Here is a 16,669-nt window from a genome sequence, read left to right on the forward strand (position 1 = left end):
CTTGCAAAAAGGATACGAAATCGACATTATGTTTTCCTTTATTTGCAAACCCTCTTGGATTCCCGTATTGGGAATTGTGCATTGCCATATCTTCGATAACCTGTCCGGCATCGTCCACATTTAAATTCATGAATCTCCCACTAGCTGCAGAATCTAGAACTGATCTAGATGAACTTCCAAGTCCATTGTAGAAAACTTGGATCAATAGCCATTGTGCTAGATTGTGGTGGGGGCATTCTCTCTGTAGATCCTTGAACCTCTCCCAAGCCTCATGTAGAGTTTCATCGGCCTCTTGAGCGAAGTTCTGAATAGCACTCCTTAGTACAGCTGTTTTCTCTACTGGGTAATATTTATTATAGAAATTCAAGGTAAGAATTTCCCAGTCAGTAATACCAAGTGCAGTTCTATTCAAACCATTAAACCATAATTTATCTTTGCCACATAATGAAAAGGGAAAAAGAATCTCCCTGATTTGGTCCTGCGTGACTCCGGCTTGTCTAATGGTGTTACAATATAGGCAGAAATCTGCAATGTGAAGATTATGATCTTCACCCTTAGCTCCGCTAAATTGCTTCCTCTCTATCATAGTGATAAATTGGGGCTTGATTTCAAATTGTACTCCATCTAGGGCCGGAGTGGGAGTAAGGTGCGGGAAATCTGTGAGCTTCGGCTGCGATTAGTCACTGAGCTTCTTTTGAGCTGTCATCTCTGATTCTATATCTGAAGGAATTTCTGCGTCACTAGAATCAAATGGAGGGTCTCTTCGATTATTGTCTTCCTCAAAACATGCTAGGATTTGTCTATAAAGATTCCTTTACCTATAGAACGAGCGCTCGATCTCAGGATCGAATGGAATGTAACCTGATCTGGAACACCTGGGCATAAATAAGGAACTAAAAGACAAATATGAGAATTACCTCAAAGAACTGACGTTCTCTGAGACAAAAGGGGATAATCTAGACTACAAAAAATAATCAGAAAATAAAAATAAAACCATTTCCCCAGCAACGGCGCCAAATTTTGACAGGCTCAAGTCGTATTCACCTAATCAAAAATAAAACCTAAATCCACTAACTATGTAGATAGGGAAGAAGGGTCGAACCACAGGGAAACAAGTCAATTTATTCATAATTAATTAAATGCAATTTAAATTATCAAGTCACCAAATTGTTGTAAAAAAGTAATTAAACTACTAAAAGGTAAGAGTAGGAAGGGAATAAAATAGGAGATAAATCAATAAAGGAAAAACCTAGGGCATAGGTTCACTAATAAACAATATTCCAGGGTAAATCATAATAAGCAATCATCAATGCATCAATTAATTAGATTATAAAGGGCTTTCGCTACGTATTACAATCACATAGTTAATTTACCGATATTAAATCTCATCTCTCGAATCTCGACTTAACCATTTATAAATTAGTCCGCCTATTGAAACTAAGCCTAAACATCAATTCTCATCTCTCGAATCTTGAATTAATATTGCTAAACTCATACAATTAAATATGGCCAAACCTAATTGCATAGCATTAAATCAATCAATAGGAAATTAATCAAGCATTGATAATCAACAAACACAAATTACCCCTTCATATTATTTATATATTAGAGCCCCATAAACCCTAGAAATAAAACTACTCAAGCATAATTAAATCTAAACAAATCAAAACAATAAAACAAGACATGATGAAATAATTAAAGAAAATAACTGAAATTAAAAGAGAAGAGATTGTTACCAAAAGAAATTTGGATTAAGGAATGGAATTAAGAACAAATTTGAGAGAATTTAAGAGAGAGAAAATTTCCTAAGTAGAGAGAGAAAGTCTAAAAGAGAAGGTAATCAAAATTACGTACAAAAACCGTACTTAAACATCCCTAAAACAAGTCCTGATTGAAAACTAAAACGTCAGCTCCAAAAACACGCGCCCGATCGGGCCTGCCTTTTTCTTCAAAGCATTCCTAGGAAGCCGTGCCCGATCGAGCTAATGCTCACCCGATCAGGCGCGCCTTCTTGATGGTGCTATCTTATGCGCGCCTACCCGATCGGGCGCAAGCTTGCTCGATCGGGCCCGGTCTCTTCTTCGAGGCTTGGACTTCGATTGGGCTCGATTCTTCGGCCCAATCCGGATTTCCTCTCCGGGTCTTGAATACTCGATCCAAATGCCCCGGTATCACATACCGAGCCCTTAATCACCGGCTCTAACCGGTCCTAGGCTTCAAAGATGGTCGTGTCCTCCTAATGCTCGTAGATGCTTCATAAAAAACCCAGAAAACGCTCCAAATGTGCAATTTCCTACAAAACTGAAGCAAAACTACAAAGACACTAGAAAACACTAATTAGTAATAAAAGTGGCTCTAAAGAGCCAAAAACACTACTAATTATGACCAAGGGACGGGGGTAAAACACTCTATAAATTAGACACATCAAATATTTTTCAGGGTCCTCACAAGTTTAAAGAGAGAATTATTGGAGTGTTACATGCAGATCTTCATAATAATTTTTCATGTGCTGCTTGCTTAGAAGGCAAGTTGTTATTCACCCATCACCAGCTAAAATTAATTTTGAATCATTTAGTTTTCTGGAACGTATACAAGGAGATATTTGTGGGCCCATACATCCCCCATGTGGACAATTTAGATGGTTTTAATTAATGCATCAACTAGATGGTCACATGTGTCTTTGTTATCAACTCGTAACCTGGCGTTTGCGAAATTACTTGCCCAATTGATTAAGTTACTGTAGACACCCATTTGTGTCTCCCCAAAACCAAACCCAGTGATGAGTACCTTTCGCGTCGAATCATAATCGAATGAAGTGAAAGTGTAAAAAGTTTAGTGTTGCGGATAGTTTTAATTTCTTTTCTCTTCTCTCTGTTTTTGAATACTTATTTTAAGAAAACAGTCAATCCAGTTTGGTTGGTCCATGATATGGGTCCAATAGTAGTGTAGTTGGATGGGGCTTGACAAGAGCTTTCCAACGATATATTATTAGCCCAATTTCGATGAATATTGAGAAAGTTATGGCCAAATTACTAAATTGGGCCCGGTTTGAGCCTTAAATGCGGCCCAATGATCTAGGGGAGGGTCTAATATGATTTATCATTCCTAATGCAATTAGGAATGGTTTTAGTCTTCTAGATTCTTCTAGAAGGTTCTTTTCATTCCTAATTCAATTAGCATTGATAAATTGACTTTTGTTGACTTTTAAGAGTTTTAATTAAAATCAAAGAGTATTTTTGAGGGAAAAATACGATTTTATCCTCCTGTACGGCAATTTTTATCTGATTTTAAGAAAACGCGTGATTTTCTGAATCAGCGCCAAATGCCAACTGTAGCGACTAGCGCTAGCATTGGCGCCTGACGCTAATGTTGGCGTCTGGCGCCAATAGCTAGCGTTGGCGCCAACTCAGTTTTATTTGCGCCAGACTCTGTTTTGATATTTTATCTTTTTGGCTGATTTTCTTTATAAATAACGTGCTAAAAACTCCGTTATCGATAACCAGTTTTGACCAATTTTAACCAGTTTTCATCTACAACCAATTTTCATTCATCTACAATCTACCAATTTTCTCTCTCTCTCTCTTTTTCTAAACTAGCTTCTCTCAAATACAAATTCTGCATTCATTAGATCTAGAAACACCTAGCCATATTCGAAGTTGCCTTCGCCTTAGACGTGAAAGGTTTAATTTCTGAGGGTTTGGTCCCAAATCTCTCTTTCAATTATTTAATTTAATTGTTGTTTATTATTTTCCTTGAAGTTACTAACGTGTGTATTTTGTTATTAGAAAGAGGTACGAGGCATCCAAGTAAGTACTTTAATGGTTTAATTGATATTATGATATAGAAATCATGCTTAGATTGTTATTATGATTCCTAGTATCATGTCTAGGGTAACTTTAATATTAAGTATGATGCCTTTTATGTTCTTTCTAATATTTATGATTGTTAGTAGCATGTTAGGGTTAAAGATTTGATCTTTGATGTTTAGTAACATGCTAAGGTTTGTTATTAATCTTGTTAGTATCATGCCTAGGATCTTGCTATTATTATGCTTTAACATGATTATTATGATTATGATTATGATTATTATAATTGTTATTATGATGATTATTGTTTTGATGATTATTATAATTATTATTATGATTATTATTATGTTGCTTGATATTTATTGTTATTGCTTGATCACACCTTTTATGCATGTTTAAAGGGAATTTTGTACTTGTAATCACGCTTAATAAGATAATTAATAATCTTGTTAGGGTTAATATGATTATAATTCAAGTGATCGTCAATAATAGATTTATTTGTGCATTAAATTCAACCAACATAGATAAACAGGTTTAGGGTTAATCCTATTGATTGCATGTTAGTTAGAAAGCGCACATGAATACGATCTAAACAAAGTAGAGGCCTATTATTAGGGAAGATTCAATCTCTTTTAGGTTGGATTTGTACCTTCATCCCCGAACCTTTATTTGGTTCAATATCTTATGGAGTTGACGATCTCTTGGACTGTTAAGGGGTGTAACCTTCACCCTCTGAACGGTTTACAAGTTCCTAAAACTTGTTGGCGACTCTTTTGCTCTATCTTTTTCCCTTTTGGACGCCACCGTACTAATTTAGTGTATGATCATAGTGGGGTTCAAGCTAGGGGATTAACGCTTGAAATATTCCCTACAGTTACGGGCACATTTTCCATATACTCCCATTAAGACTATTTGGCTTGATAATGTTGGTGAATTTACATCTCAAGCTTTCAATGATTATTGCATGTCTATTAGGATAAATGTTGAACATCCTATAGCTCATGTTCATACACAAAACGGTCTTGTAGAGTCATTAACTAAACGTATTCAGTTAATTGCTAGACCATTGCTTATGAAATCCAATCTCCCAATTTCTGCTTGGGGACATGCTATATTACATGCAGCAACACTAATTCGCATTAGGCCAACAAGTTATCACAAGTTCTCCCCATTACAATTGGTTTATGGTTAGGAACCAAATATTTCCCATCTAAGAATTTTTGGATGTGCGGTTTATGTTCCAATAGCTCCACCACACCGCTCTAAGATGGGTCCTCAAAGGAAGTTGGGGATATATGTTGGGTTTGAATCCCTGTCAATAATTAAATATCTTGAGCCTACAACAGGGGACTTATTTACGGCTCGTTTTGCAGATTGTCATTTTAACGAGTCACTTTTCCCAGCATTAGGGGGAGAAATGGAATGAATTATCATTATCCCATCTTGATCCACGAACTAAACAATGTGAACTGGAAGTTCAAAAGATAATTCATTTACAAAGTTTAGCAAATCAATTGCCAGACTCGTTTGCTGACCCAAAAAGAATGACCAAGTCACATATTCCAGTTGTAAATGCTCCATTTAAAATAGATGTCCCGGAAGGACAAAATAAATTTGCTAATGAGTCTAAACCACATTAGAAACGCGGAAGACCAATAGGTTCCAAAGATAAGAATCCTCGGAAAAGAAAAGGAGCATTGATTGATGATGGTCAAATTGAAGAAATAATTTCCGAAGGATCTCCAGAAGAGACTTTAGACATGATACAAGAAGAAATTCAGGTACCTGATAATGAAGAAATTTCAACAAATTATATCATGTCTGGAATTACATGGAACCGAAATCAAATCAACGTCGATGATGTTTTTGCAAGCAATGTATCATTAGATGTTATGGATAATAATGAGGATCATGAACCAAAATCCATTGAATAATGTAGACAAATAAATGATTAGCCAAAATAGAAAGAAGCAACTGAGTAAATGTTAGTTATTGTTTTATTCAATATATAGTTGTAGAAACCCATTTGTGTCTCCCCAAAACCAAACCCGGTGATGAGTACCTTTCACGTCGAATCATAATCGAATGAAGCGAAAATGTGGAAAGTTTAGTGTTGCGGAAAGTTTTAATTTCTTTTCTCTTCTCTCTGTTTATGAAAACCTATTTTAAGAAAACAGCCAATCCAGTTTGGTTGGTCCATGATATGGGTCCAATAATAGTGTATTTGGATGGGGCTTGAAAAGAGATTTCCAACGATATATTATAAGCCCAATTCCGATGAATATTGAGGAAGTTATGGTCAAATTACTGATCTGGGCCCGGTTTAAGCCTTATATGCGGCCCAATGATCTAGAGGAGGGCCTAATATGGATTTATCATTCCTAATGCAATTAGGAATGGTTTTAGTCTTCTAGATTCTTCTAGAAGGTTCTTTTCATTCCTAATTCAATTAGCATTGATAAATTGACCTTTTGTTTACTTTTCAGAGTTTTAATTAGAATCAAAGAACGTTTTTTGAGGAAAATACGATGTTATCCTCCTGTACGGAAAATTCTATCTGATTTTAAGAAAACGCGTGAATTTCTGAGTCAACGCCAAACGTCAGCTGTAGCGCCTGACGCTACGCTTGGCGCCTGGCGCTAGCCTTATCATCTGGCGCCAAGGTCGGCGTTTGGCGCTAACTTGGCTTTTTGCGTCAGAACTCTGTTTTTGTTGTTTTATCTTTTTGGCTGATTTTCTTTATAAATAGTCTTCTAAAAACTCTGTTTTCATCATCAATTTTCACCAACTCTCATCAAGATTTCTCTTGATTACTCTCTCTCTCTATCTCTTTTCTAAACTAGCCTTCTCTCAAATATTAAAATTTCGCATTAATTAGGCTTAGATACGCCTAGCCACATTCGAAGTTGCCTTCGCCCTAGATGTGAAAGGTTTAATTTCTGAGGGTTTGGTCCCAAATCTCTCTTTCAATTATATAATTTAATTGTTTAATTATTATTTTCTTTCAAGTTACTGACGTGTGTATTTTTTTATTAGAAAGAGGTACGAGGCATCTAAGTAAGTAATTTAATTGATTTATTGTTATTATGATATAGAAATCATGCTTAGGTTGTTATTATGATTCCTAGTATCATGTTAGGATGTTTTCCTTAATTTGATGTTTAGGTTAACAACTATACTTTCTAATATCAAATATGATAATTGTGTTTCCTGCGATGCTTCCTATTTTCTTCCTAATATTCATGTTAGTATCATGTTAGGGCTAAAGCTTTAATTTTTTAATGTTTAATGGCATGCTAGGGTTTATTATTAATCTTGTTAGTATCATGCCTAGGATCTTGCTATTCTTATGTGTTAACATGATTATTTTAATTATGATTATAATTTTATAATTGATTATTATTATGTTGCTTGATATTTATTATTTATTGCTTGATCACGCCTTTTATGCATGTTTAAAGGAAATTTGGTACTTGTAATAACGCTTAATAAGATAATTAATAATCTTGTTAGGGTTAATTTGATTATAATTCAAGTGATCGCCAATAATAGATTTATTTGTGCATTAAATTCAACAAACATAGATTAACAGGTTTAGGGTAAACCTATTGATTGCATGTTAGTCAGAAAGCGTACATGAATACGATCAGAATAAAGTAGAGGCCTATTATTAGGGCAGGTTCAATCTCTTTTAGGTTGGATTTGTACCTTCATCCCCGAACCCTATTTGGTTCAAGACCTTATGGAGTTGACGATCTCTTGGATCGTTAAGGGGTGTAACCTTCACCTCGTGAACGGTTTACAAGTTCCTAAAATAACTTGTTGGCGACTCTTTTGCTCTATCTTCTTTCCCTTTGGACGCCACCGTACTCTAGTGTATGATCACAATGGGGTTCAAGCTAGGAGATTAACGCTTGAAATATTCCCTACAGTGACATGCTAGGGTTTGTTATTAATCTTGTTAGTATCATGCCTAGGATCTTTCTATTATGCATTATGCTTTAACATGAATATTATGATTATAATTGTGATGATGATGATGATTATTATTATTATTATTATTATTATTATTATTATTATTATTATTATTATTATTATTATTATTATTATTATTATTATTATTATTATTATTATTATGTTGCTTGATGATTCTTTATTGCTTGATCACACCTTTTATGCATGTTTAAAGGAAATTGATACTAGTAATTATGCTTAATAAAATAATTAATAATCTTGTTTAGGGTTAATATGATTATAATTCAAGTGATCGCCAAGAATAGATTTATTTGTGCATTAATATTCAACCAACATAGATAAACAGGTTTAGGGTTAAACCTATTGATTGCATGTTAGTCAGAAATCGCACATGAATACGATCAGAATAAACTAGAGGCCAATTATTAGGGCAGGTTCAATCTCTTTTAGGTTGGATTTGTACCTTCATCCCCGAACTACCAGTCATGGTTCCAGACCTATTGGAGTTGACAATCTCTTGGATCGTTAAGGGGTGTAACCTTCACCTCGTGAACGGTTTACAAGTTCCTAAAACTTGTTGGCGACTCTTTTGCTCTATCTTTCTTCCCTTTGGACGCCACCATACTTTAGTGTATGATCACAGTGGGGTTCAAGCTAGGGGTAATTCTTGAAATATTCCCTACAGTTTTTAGCGACTTCACTGGGGAGGATTTCTATTTTAATTCCTGAAATTTATTTCGGCAATGATTTAGAATGAGTGGTTGAGACTCGAAAAGTTCTAAGTATTTCATGTGCGTAGTTTTGATTAACATTATTTTCATATGCATAAAAAAGATCTCATTGAAAAGACCATCTGTAATGATTTAAAACATAGGATTTTTACACGTAGGAAATTTGAGGAATATCTTTCACAACTAGGATCGAAATAACACTGCACGAAACTGGAAAATTTTATCGAGCACAGAAAGTTGCTGAGGCATGTAGGAACTAGCGTCAGCGAACAAAGATTAGCGCCAATATTTTGACTTTAGTGCTAGACGACAGCCTCTGTCGCCAGGAGCTAAAGCCAAAAAGTGGCGCTGGCCTCTGTTTGCTGGCGCCAAGTTCTTCCAATACCGAGCCAGAAATATGCATTCTAATTTTGACAAGTTTTTAGCATTGTTTGCTCGATCCTACTTCCTGATTGAGTTTTTCTCACTTTTCTGAAACCCATATGTGTTCTACATATGGACATAACCCTCTGGGAATTCATGCTCCATCTACGTGATTGAACGCTCTGAGCAACAAAGGGTACATCCGAGAATGTTGAATTCACCAAACCATGGAAGCGAATTTTTCTAAATTCGCAGTGTCCCATCCACTCGCGCCAACCCTTCACGGTTAGACTTTCGCGCGGTGCATTCGGACAATTAACCATGGACCCTCTTTGACTAACCCATATCCCGAACTTTAGAGAACTAGAGCCATGGTTAGGTTGCAAACTCATTGCATCAAATTGTGCCTACTTGACTAATTGTGCATTATTGGTTGTGCATACTCTATGTGTTTTTCTTAACCGTTTGTTTGACTTGTGCTAAGATTGAATAAATTAATTTATGACTAAAAGAACTTTGCCTAATTAATTAATTAATTTAAGTAAGTAAAGTCTAATGTTTAATCAGAGTTGACTTAGTACAACTTTAGGCATCCCCCTGTTGAGCAATAATACCGAAAACACTTTCAGATCGACGCTCCAGAAATGGCGCCAAAGTTTGAACTGTAGCGCCACTCTGTGGAGTGTAGCGCCTGGCGAAAATCCTGTCGTCTGGCGCTACACTGCAAAGAGAGGCGCCAGTCCTGTCGTTTTAACGACAGTTCGGTTTATTGCTCGAGTCATCACTTTGTGTCCAATTACACAGTTTTCTAATCAATTCGGTTAATTTTTACTATTAATAATACCGTATCAAGTCATTAATCGAGTCTAGTCACATAGTCTAGCCGCATGGTCATGACACGAGTCTTAACATGTCACCTACACTCACTAGTCTTAGCACACACTTTGTACATACTCTTTTCACACCATGACCATGTCTTAGGTTCATGCATGAGTCGGTTTTTTCCGTCATTTGAGTTAAGGTACATTCCATTCCTAATTCTTCATATCCCTCCATCTACATCATCTTTCTTCACTTCCTCCATCCATTGCATGTTGAATAGAGTTTGAGTCAAATAATTAACAATGAATATCCCCAAATTCCTTTTCCACAGTACTTGGTCGAGGAGAGAAGGGTGATTAATCAAGGACAACCTCTTTATTCAAGTCTTACTTTTTGATAAACCGATTCGTCAAAAGAGGAAAGTTAAAAAGATAATGGAAACTCAAGAAGAAGTCAACAAACTTAAGAATCAATTGACTACCGTGACTGAGGCATTGGAGGTTTTAACCCTCAAAATCAATGACCCTATGAAGCAACAACAAATGGACCTTATGCAAGAAAGCTTGAGCAAGCTATCTAGTGATTACAAGTTTTAAGGCATTAGTTCACAAGGGGTCTTGGTGGACAAAGAACTTCTTCCGCATAAGTTCATTGCTAACGACATCCCAAAATTCAAGGCAACAGATAATCCTTACCTTCACTTAAGAGCCTTTGAAACTATAATGAACATTAAGGGGATTGATAAGAAAGTCTTTCATTCCTTGTTTTCCTTATCTCTTGAAACCGTTTGTCAACAATGGTTCTTCTCCCTGGACAAAGAGAAAACCTCTACCTGGGAATCGATAGTAAACGCTTTCATTGATAGGTATAAATGCAATATCCAAGTCAAAACTGATTATAGACAACTTGAAATGCTAAGACAAAAAGAGAATGAAGGCTTTACTTCTTTCTTCAATAAGTGGAGGGAAAATTCCGCTAAGATGATTGAGGTCCCCACCGAAAAAGAGTCTGTGAGGATGTTTATCAAGAATCTCCAAGAAAAGTATTCAAAGCACTTAAAATATCAACAAAATTTGAATACTTTCAAAGCCGTCTATGACATAGGTATCGAGATCGAAGACGACCTCGCAAAGCAAACAGCTACTAACAATAGTAACCACGGTGGCTGGAAAGGAAAGAAGAACGACAATCCTTCTTCTTCCGAAAAAGCCCACTCTAGTAACAATGTTAGTACCTTTGATCTTAGTGAAGTTTTAGCCATGGATAACCAAGGATCTAAAAAGCAACTAAGGAAAGACTTCACCCCCATTGGGATGAGCTACGATACTGCCTTCGATCGACTCCATGACAAGGGACTCATTACTCCCATTGGACCTATTCAAGATCCTGCACCTGAAAAGAGATTGCCTACTTGGATTCAAGATGAACACTGCAGGTACCATCAAGGTAGGGGTCATGCTACTGAGAGCTGTTGGAAACTAAAGGATGCTATCCAACATTTGATTGATAATAACAAGCTTCCCATGCCTCCGGCTAACAAGAAGAGCGAGTGATGATAAAGCAAACGACACAAGACAAGAGGCGAGCTTCAACGACAAGATTTCGTGACCACTTATTTCTATTTCTTTTTTTATTTACCCTTTCCCCAATAAGTCTGGCTTAGGCACTTTTTTTATTCCCCTTAGATTAATTTTGTAGATTATTTCCTTTTTCCTTTTAATAAAATGAGCATTTATTTTCTTGCATATGATCATCACATTGCATTGCATTAAAAAAAAAATCCATGTCAAACTACGCACAAGGTATATCAATGATTTGAGGCACCTCTTGTAGCCATATCACCTTTCACCCTTCAAATATGCAATCCTTTTTTGATAAACCGCTTTGAGCCTCGTCTGACGATAGACCTGTCTTTCTTCAACCCATATCTACCTAACTTTGGGATGGGATGGTGTGCAATTTATGCATTTTTCGAAAAACAAAAGCTTGAGTATATCAAAAAATTAAAATAGCAAAAAAATAAGCAAAAAATAAATAAAAGTGTACAAAAGGGCAAGTGTTCCAATGTCTTTGACATGAACATGTCTTCGATATGAACACGTCTCAGATTGCGTCTCTTATCGAGTGCTCGGTACCGTGCCTGAGAAACATGAATGCCAAGTGAGTGATAGACCGCATGATCGGGATTGCCCACACTTATAAAAATGAAATAAATGCTAAAACAAAAGAAAGAGCTAAAAAAGAGTAGAAAACCTCAAGCATGAAAATACAAATACTCAATAGCAAGGTTGCACACCTTGGGGGCTTATCAAGGGTCTTGGGCCTTTATCCCCTTCTTCTCCAACCTTTCGCCTAACCACGTTATAACCCTTAAAAAGACCTTTTTGAGGTATACACACACTTGTGCGAGGTTCGGCTAAAGCTACGTTCGGCCTGATTCCTAACGGATACGTAGGCAACCTCACATCAAGGTGCGACCGTGATAAACATACATTCATATTCACATTCACACACTCACACCATGATCATATCAAGGGGTCTCCTATGCTCATCCCTATTTACTTAGAGCTAGACTTGGGGGCTTGATCCTTAGATCATTAGCTTACCTAGCCTAAGAGTCACCACCATTTGACTCTTTTCATTATATTTTCCCACACACTTAGCCCTTGCGGCCTAACTTTAGTATCATTTTCACACACCGCACAGATACATAACCAAACATACCTTCCCCTAGGAACCCTTTGTCATGGAATCTTAACACAACGTTGAAGCATGCCTTGTCATATCAACATCACTCATCAATCATAATTGTCATTGCATCATGAAGTATGAAGTGCTTAGCCTCCGCGCCTAAGTTACCTAAATACTTTCATTATCGAGTCAACTAGGATAGTCTAAGATGTTACAATCCTTGTACTGTGAGAGACAACGTTAACGGATTAAGCTCATTCAACATGCATCTTCAAAAAACTTCGCTTCTTTCTTTTTTTGCGTCTTTCTTTTTCGAGAGAAAGTCGGTACTGTAGGGAATATTTCAAGCATTATCCCAAACTTGAATCCCATTATGATCATACACTTAAGTACGGTGGTGTCCAAAGGGAAAGAAGATAGAGCAAAAGAGTCGCCAACAAGTTTTTTAGGAACTTGTAAACCGTTCACGAGGTGAAGGTTACACCCCTTAACGATCCAGGAGATCGTCAACTCCGATAGGTCTAGAACCATGACTGGTAGTTCGGGGATGAAGGTACAAATCCAACCTAAAAGACATTGAACCTGCCCTAATAATAGGCCTCTACTTTATTCTGATCGTATTCATGTGCGCTTTCTGACTAACATGCAATCAATAGGATTACCCTAAACCTTTTTATCTATGTTGGTTGAATTTAATGCACAAATAAACTATTATTGGCGATCACTTGAATTATAATCAAATTAACCCTAAACAAGATTATTAATTATCTTATTAAACGTGATTGCAAGTACAAATTCCCTTTAAACATGCATAAAAGGCGTGATCAAGCAATAAATAATCATCAAGCAACATAAAAAAATAATCATAACAATAATCATAATAATAATCATAATAATCATAGTTATCATAATCATGTTAAAGCATAATATTAATAGCAAGATCCTAGGCATGATACTGACAAGATTAATAACAAACCCTAGCATGTCACTAAACAATAAAAATCAAAGCTTTAACCCTAACATGATACTAACATGCTATTAGGAAAGAAAATAGGAAGCATCATACTTTTAATCATACTTGATTTAAGAAACTTATTCTTTACCCTAAACATGATACTACGAAGATCAAAACGCCCTAACATGACACTAGGAATCATAATAACAACCTAGACATGATTTCTAAATCATAATATCAATAAATCAATTAAATCACTTACTTGGATGCCTCGTATCTCTTTCTAATAACAAAATACACACGTTAGTAACTTTAAGGAAAATAATTAAATTAAATAATTGAAGGAGACATTTGGGACCAAACCCTCAGAAATTAAAACCTTTCACGTCTAGGGCGAAGACAACTTCGAATTATGCTAGGTGTTTCTAGTGCTAATGTATGAGGAATTGTGTTTGTAAAAGGCTAGGCTTAGAAAGAGAGAGAGAATCAAGAATTTCTTGATGAGAGTTGGTGAATGAAAACGGAGTTTTTAGAAAGCTATTTATAGAGAAAATCAGCCAAAAAGATAGAAAATCGAACAGAGTTTTGACGCGCATAAAACTTGATTAGCGTCGACGCTGGCAATTAGCGCCAAGCGCTGAAGGTTAGCGCCAGGCGCTAATGCTTAGCGTCAGGCGCTAATAATCAGTTTCACGCATTTTTGTTTTTATCATATCTTTTGATCTGGAAGTCCAAATAAGGCATATAATATGTCGTTGGAAATCTCTTGAAGTCTACTTTCCAACCCAATTAGAATCAGATTAAAAAATTTTGTAGATAAAAAGATATGGCCAAAATAGTGGAAGGGTGTCAGTTTTGGATAGAGTTTCATGTCTCATTCATATCTTTTTCGTTATAACTCGGATTTAATATTATAATATATCATTGGAAAGATAATTTCAAGATCTATCCAATCATATAAAATTTGGATAAAGATTATGAGTCACGGAAATAAAATCTGAATATATTCCACTTCGTACAAAACAAGGATTCTCAAAAGGAGTAGTTGTATTCAATTTCAAACTCTTTAAAACATAATTATCAATCCTAACTCCATAGGATTTAAGAGAACCTTCTAGAGTATTCTAAAAGACTATAATCAATCCTAATAGATTTAGGAATGGTAATTAATAATAGGCCCTCCTCTAGATCATTGGGCCGCATATAAAAACCAAACCGGGCCCAGTTTAGTATTTTGGTCATAACTTCCTCATTATTCATCGAAATTGGGCTTATAATATATCGTTGGAAAGGTCTTTTCAAACCCCATCCAACTACACCATTATTGAACCCTTATAATGGACCAAACTAAACTAGAATGCAGATTTTTCAAAAATAAGGTAAGAAAAGAAATATTTTATAAAACAGAAAGAAGAGATATTTTAATAAAAACATCTTCATCACTAGACTTTTCACACTTTCGCTTTATTCGATAATCAAATGACGTGAAAGGTATTCATCACTGGGTTTGGTTTTGGGAGACACAAATGGGTGTCTACAGGTACCCTCCACAAAAATGACGGAAATTTTTGCTTTTTTGCATTTTCGAGTCCCACGATCACAATACAAAGCACACACGAGTCATGTCATGATATCACCTTGATTTGAGTCTAACACATGTGTCAAACACTTTGAGTCGAGTCAACCACGAGTCAATCACATCGAGTCAAGTTCATACCTTGAGTCATGTCAAGTCAATGAGTCAAGTAACACTAAGTCTTAGGTCAACCCTAGAGAAAGATAAGCAAAAAGATAAATACAGGTGCATCCCAGCGGCAGAAAAAGCAGAATAGGGAAGACCCCACTCCAGCGCCAGACGAAAAAATCCAGCGTCGGGCAATAGATTTTAGCGGTTGGTGCTAGATCCCAACGTCTGGCGACAGAGCAAAATCGCGGCGCCAGAGATATTTCAGCAGCGATGACAGGGTAAAGTTGTATCCCCTAATCAAAAGTAATTACCTAAGTCCTCTAACTAAAGCAGATAGGGAAGTAGAGTCGAACTCCACAGGGAAACAAGTCTTTCTATTCCTAATTAACTAATATAATCTAGATTATTAGGTAACCAATATTTATAATTGAATAATAAACTAAACTACGGAGATCAAGAATAAGGACAAAAAATAATATATAAAAGGATCTAGGGCATAGGTTCACCAATAAATAATATTTCAGGGTAGAATATAATAATCATTCATCAATGCATACATTAATCAGATTATAAAGGGCTTTCGCTACGTATTATAATCACACAATTAATTTACCGGTATTAAATCTCATCTTTCGAATCTCGACCTAACCATTTATAAATTAACCTGCCTATTGAAACTAGACCTAAACATCAATGCTCATCTGTCGAATCTCGAATCAATATTGTCAAACTCATGCATAAAAGATCAGGCCTAATTTAGTCACAGAGCATTAAATCAATCAATAGGAAATTAATCTAGCATTGACAATTAACAACAATAAATTACCCCTTCATATTATTTATGGATCCCCACAAACCCTAGAAAGACAACTACTCACTCATAATAGAAACTAAACAAATCAAAGCAATAAAGCAAGACATGATCAAAGGAAGAAAATAAACAACTAAGATTAAGGGAAGAGAAATAGTTACCAAACAAATCTGGAATAAAGAATGGATTAAGAACAAAAGTATATGAGAGAGAAAATCTAAGAAAACAATTAAGAGAGTGAAAATATCCTAAGTAGAGAGAGAAAGTCTAAGAGAGAAGGTAATCCTAATTTACGTACATAATTCGTACTTAAACCTTCCTCAAACAAAAATTAAAACAAAACTAATTATCCCCTAAGAAAACACACGCCCGATCGGGCGAAGGGCCGCCCGATCAGGCCCGCCTTTTTTTACTTGCCCATGCTTTGTATGTTGCGCCCGATCGAGCCTATGCTCACCCGATCGGGCGCGCATTCTTGAGGCTGTTGTTGCGCGCATCCGCCCGATCGGGCGTATGCTTGCCCGATCGGGCCCGGCTTCCTCCTCGAGGCTTGGATTTTGATTGGGCTCGATTCCTCGGCTCAATCTGGATTTCCTCATCGGGCCTTGATTAATCAATCCAATAGCCCTGGTATCTCATACCGGGCCCTTAATCATCGGCTCTCACCGATCCTGGGCTTCAAGAGTGGTCGTGTTTCTCCAGTGCTCGTGATTGCTCCAATATATCTCGGGAAAATACTCCAAAAGTGTAAATCCCTGCAAAAGTCAACCAAATCTACGAAAACACTAGAAAACACCAATTAGTAATAAAATTGGCTCCAAAGAGCCA

General features: G+C 36.3%; 1 non-coding gene across 1 annotated transcript; it reads left to right on the forward strand.

Annotated features, from left to right (window-relative positions):
• Nucleotides 1-218: 218 nt before the first annotated feature.
• On the forward strand, nt 219-325 carry LOC145633510 (small nucleolar RNA R71). The gene has a single exon (XR_014112832.1). It is a non-coding gene; the product is annotated as a small nucleolar RNA R71 (small nucleolar RNA).
• The last annotated feature ends 16,344 nt before the right edge of the window (nt 326-16,669 follow it).

The sequence above is a fragment of the Chenopodium album genome, chromosome 5 (assembly GCF_948465745.1).
Source record: "Chenopodium album chromosome 5, dcCheAlbu1.1, whole genome shotgun sequence".
NCBI classification, from domain to species: Eukaryota; Viridiplantae; Streptophyta; class Magnoliopsida; order Caryophyllales; family Amaranthaceae; genus Chenopodium; species Chenopodium album.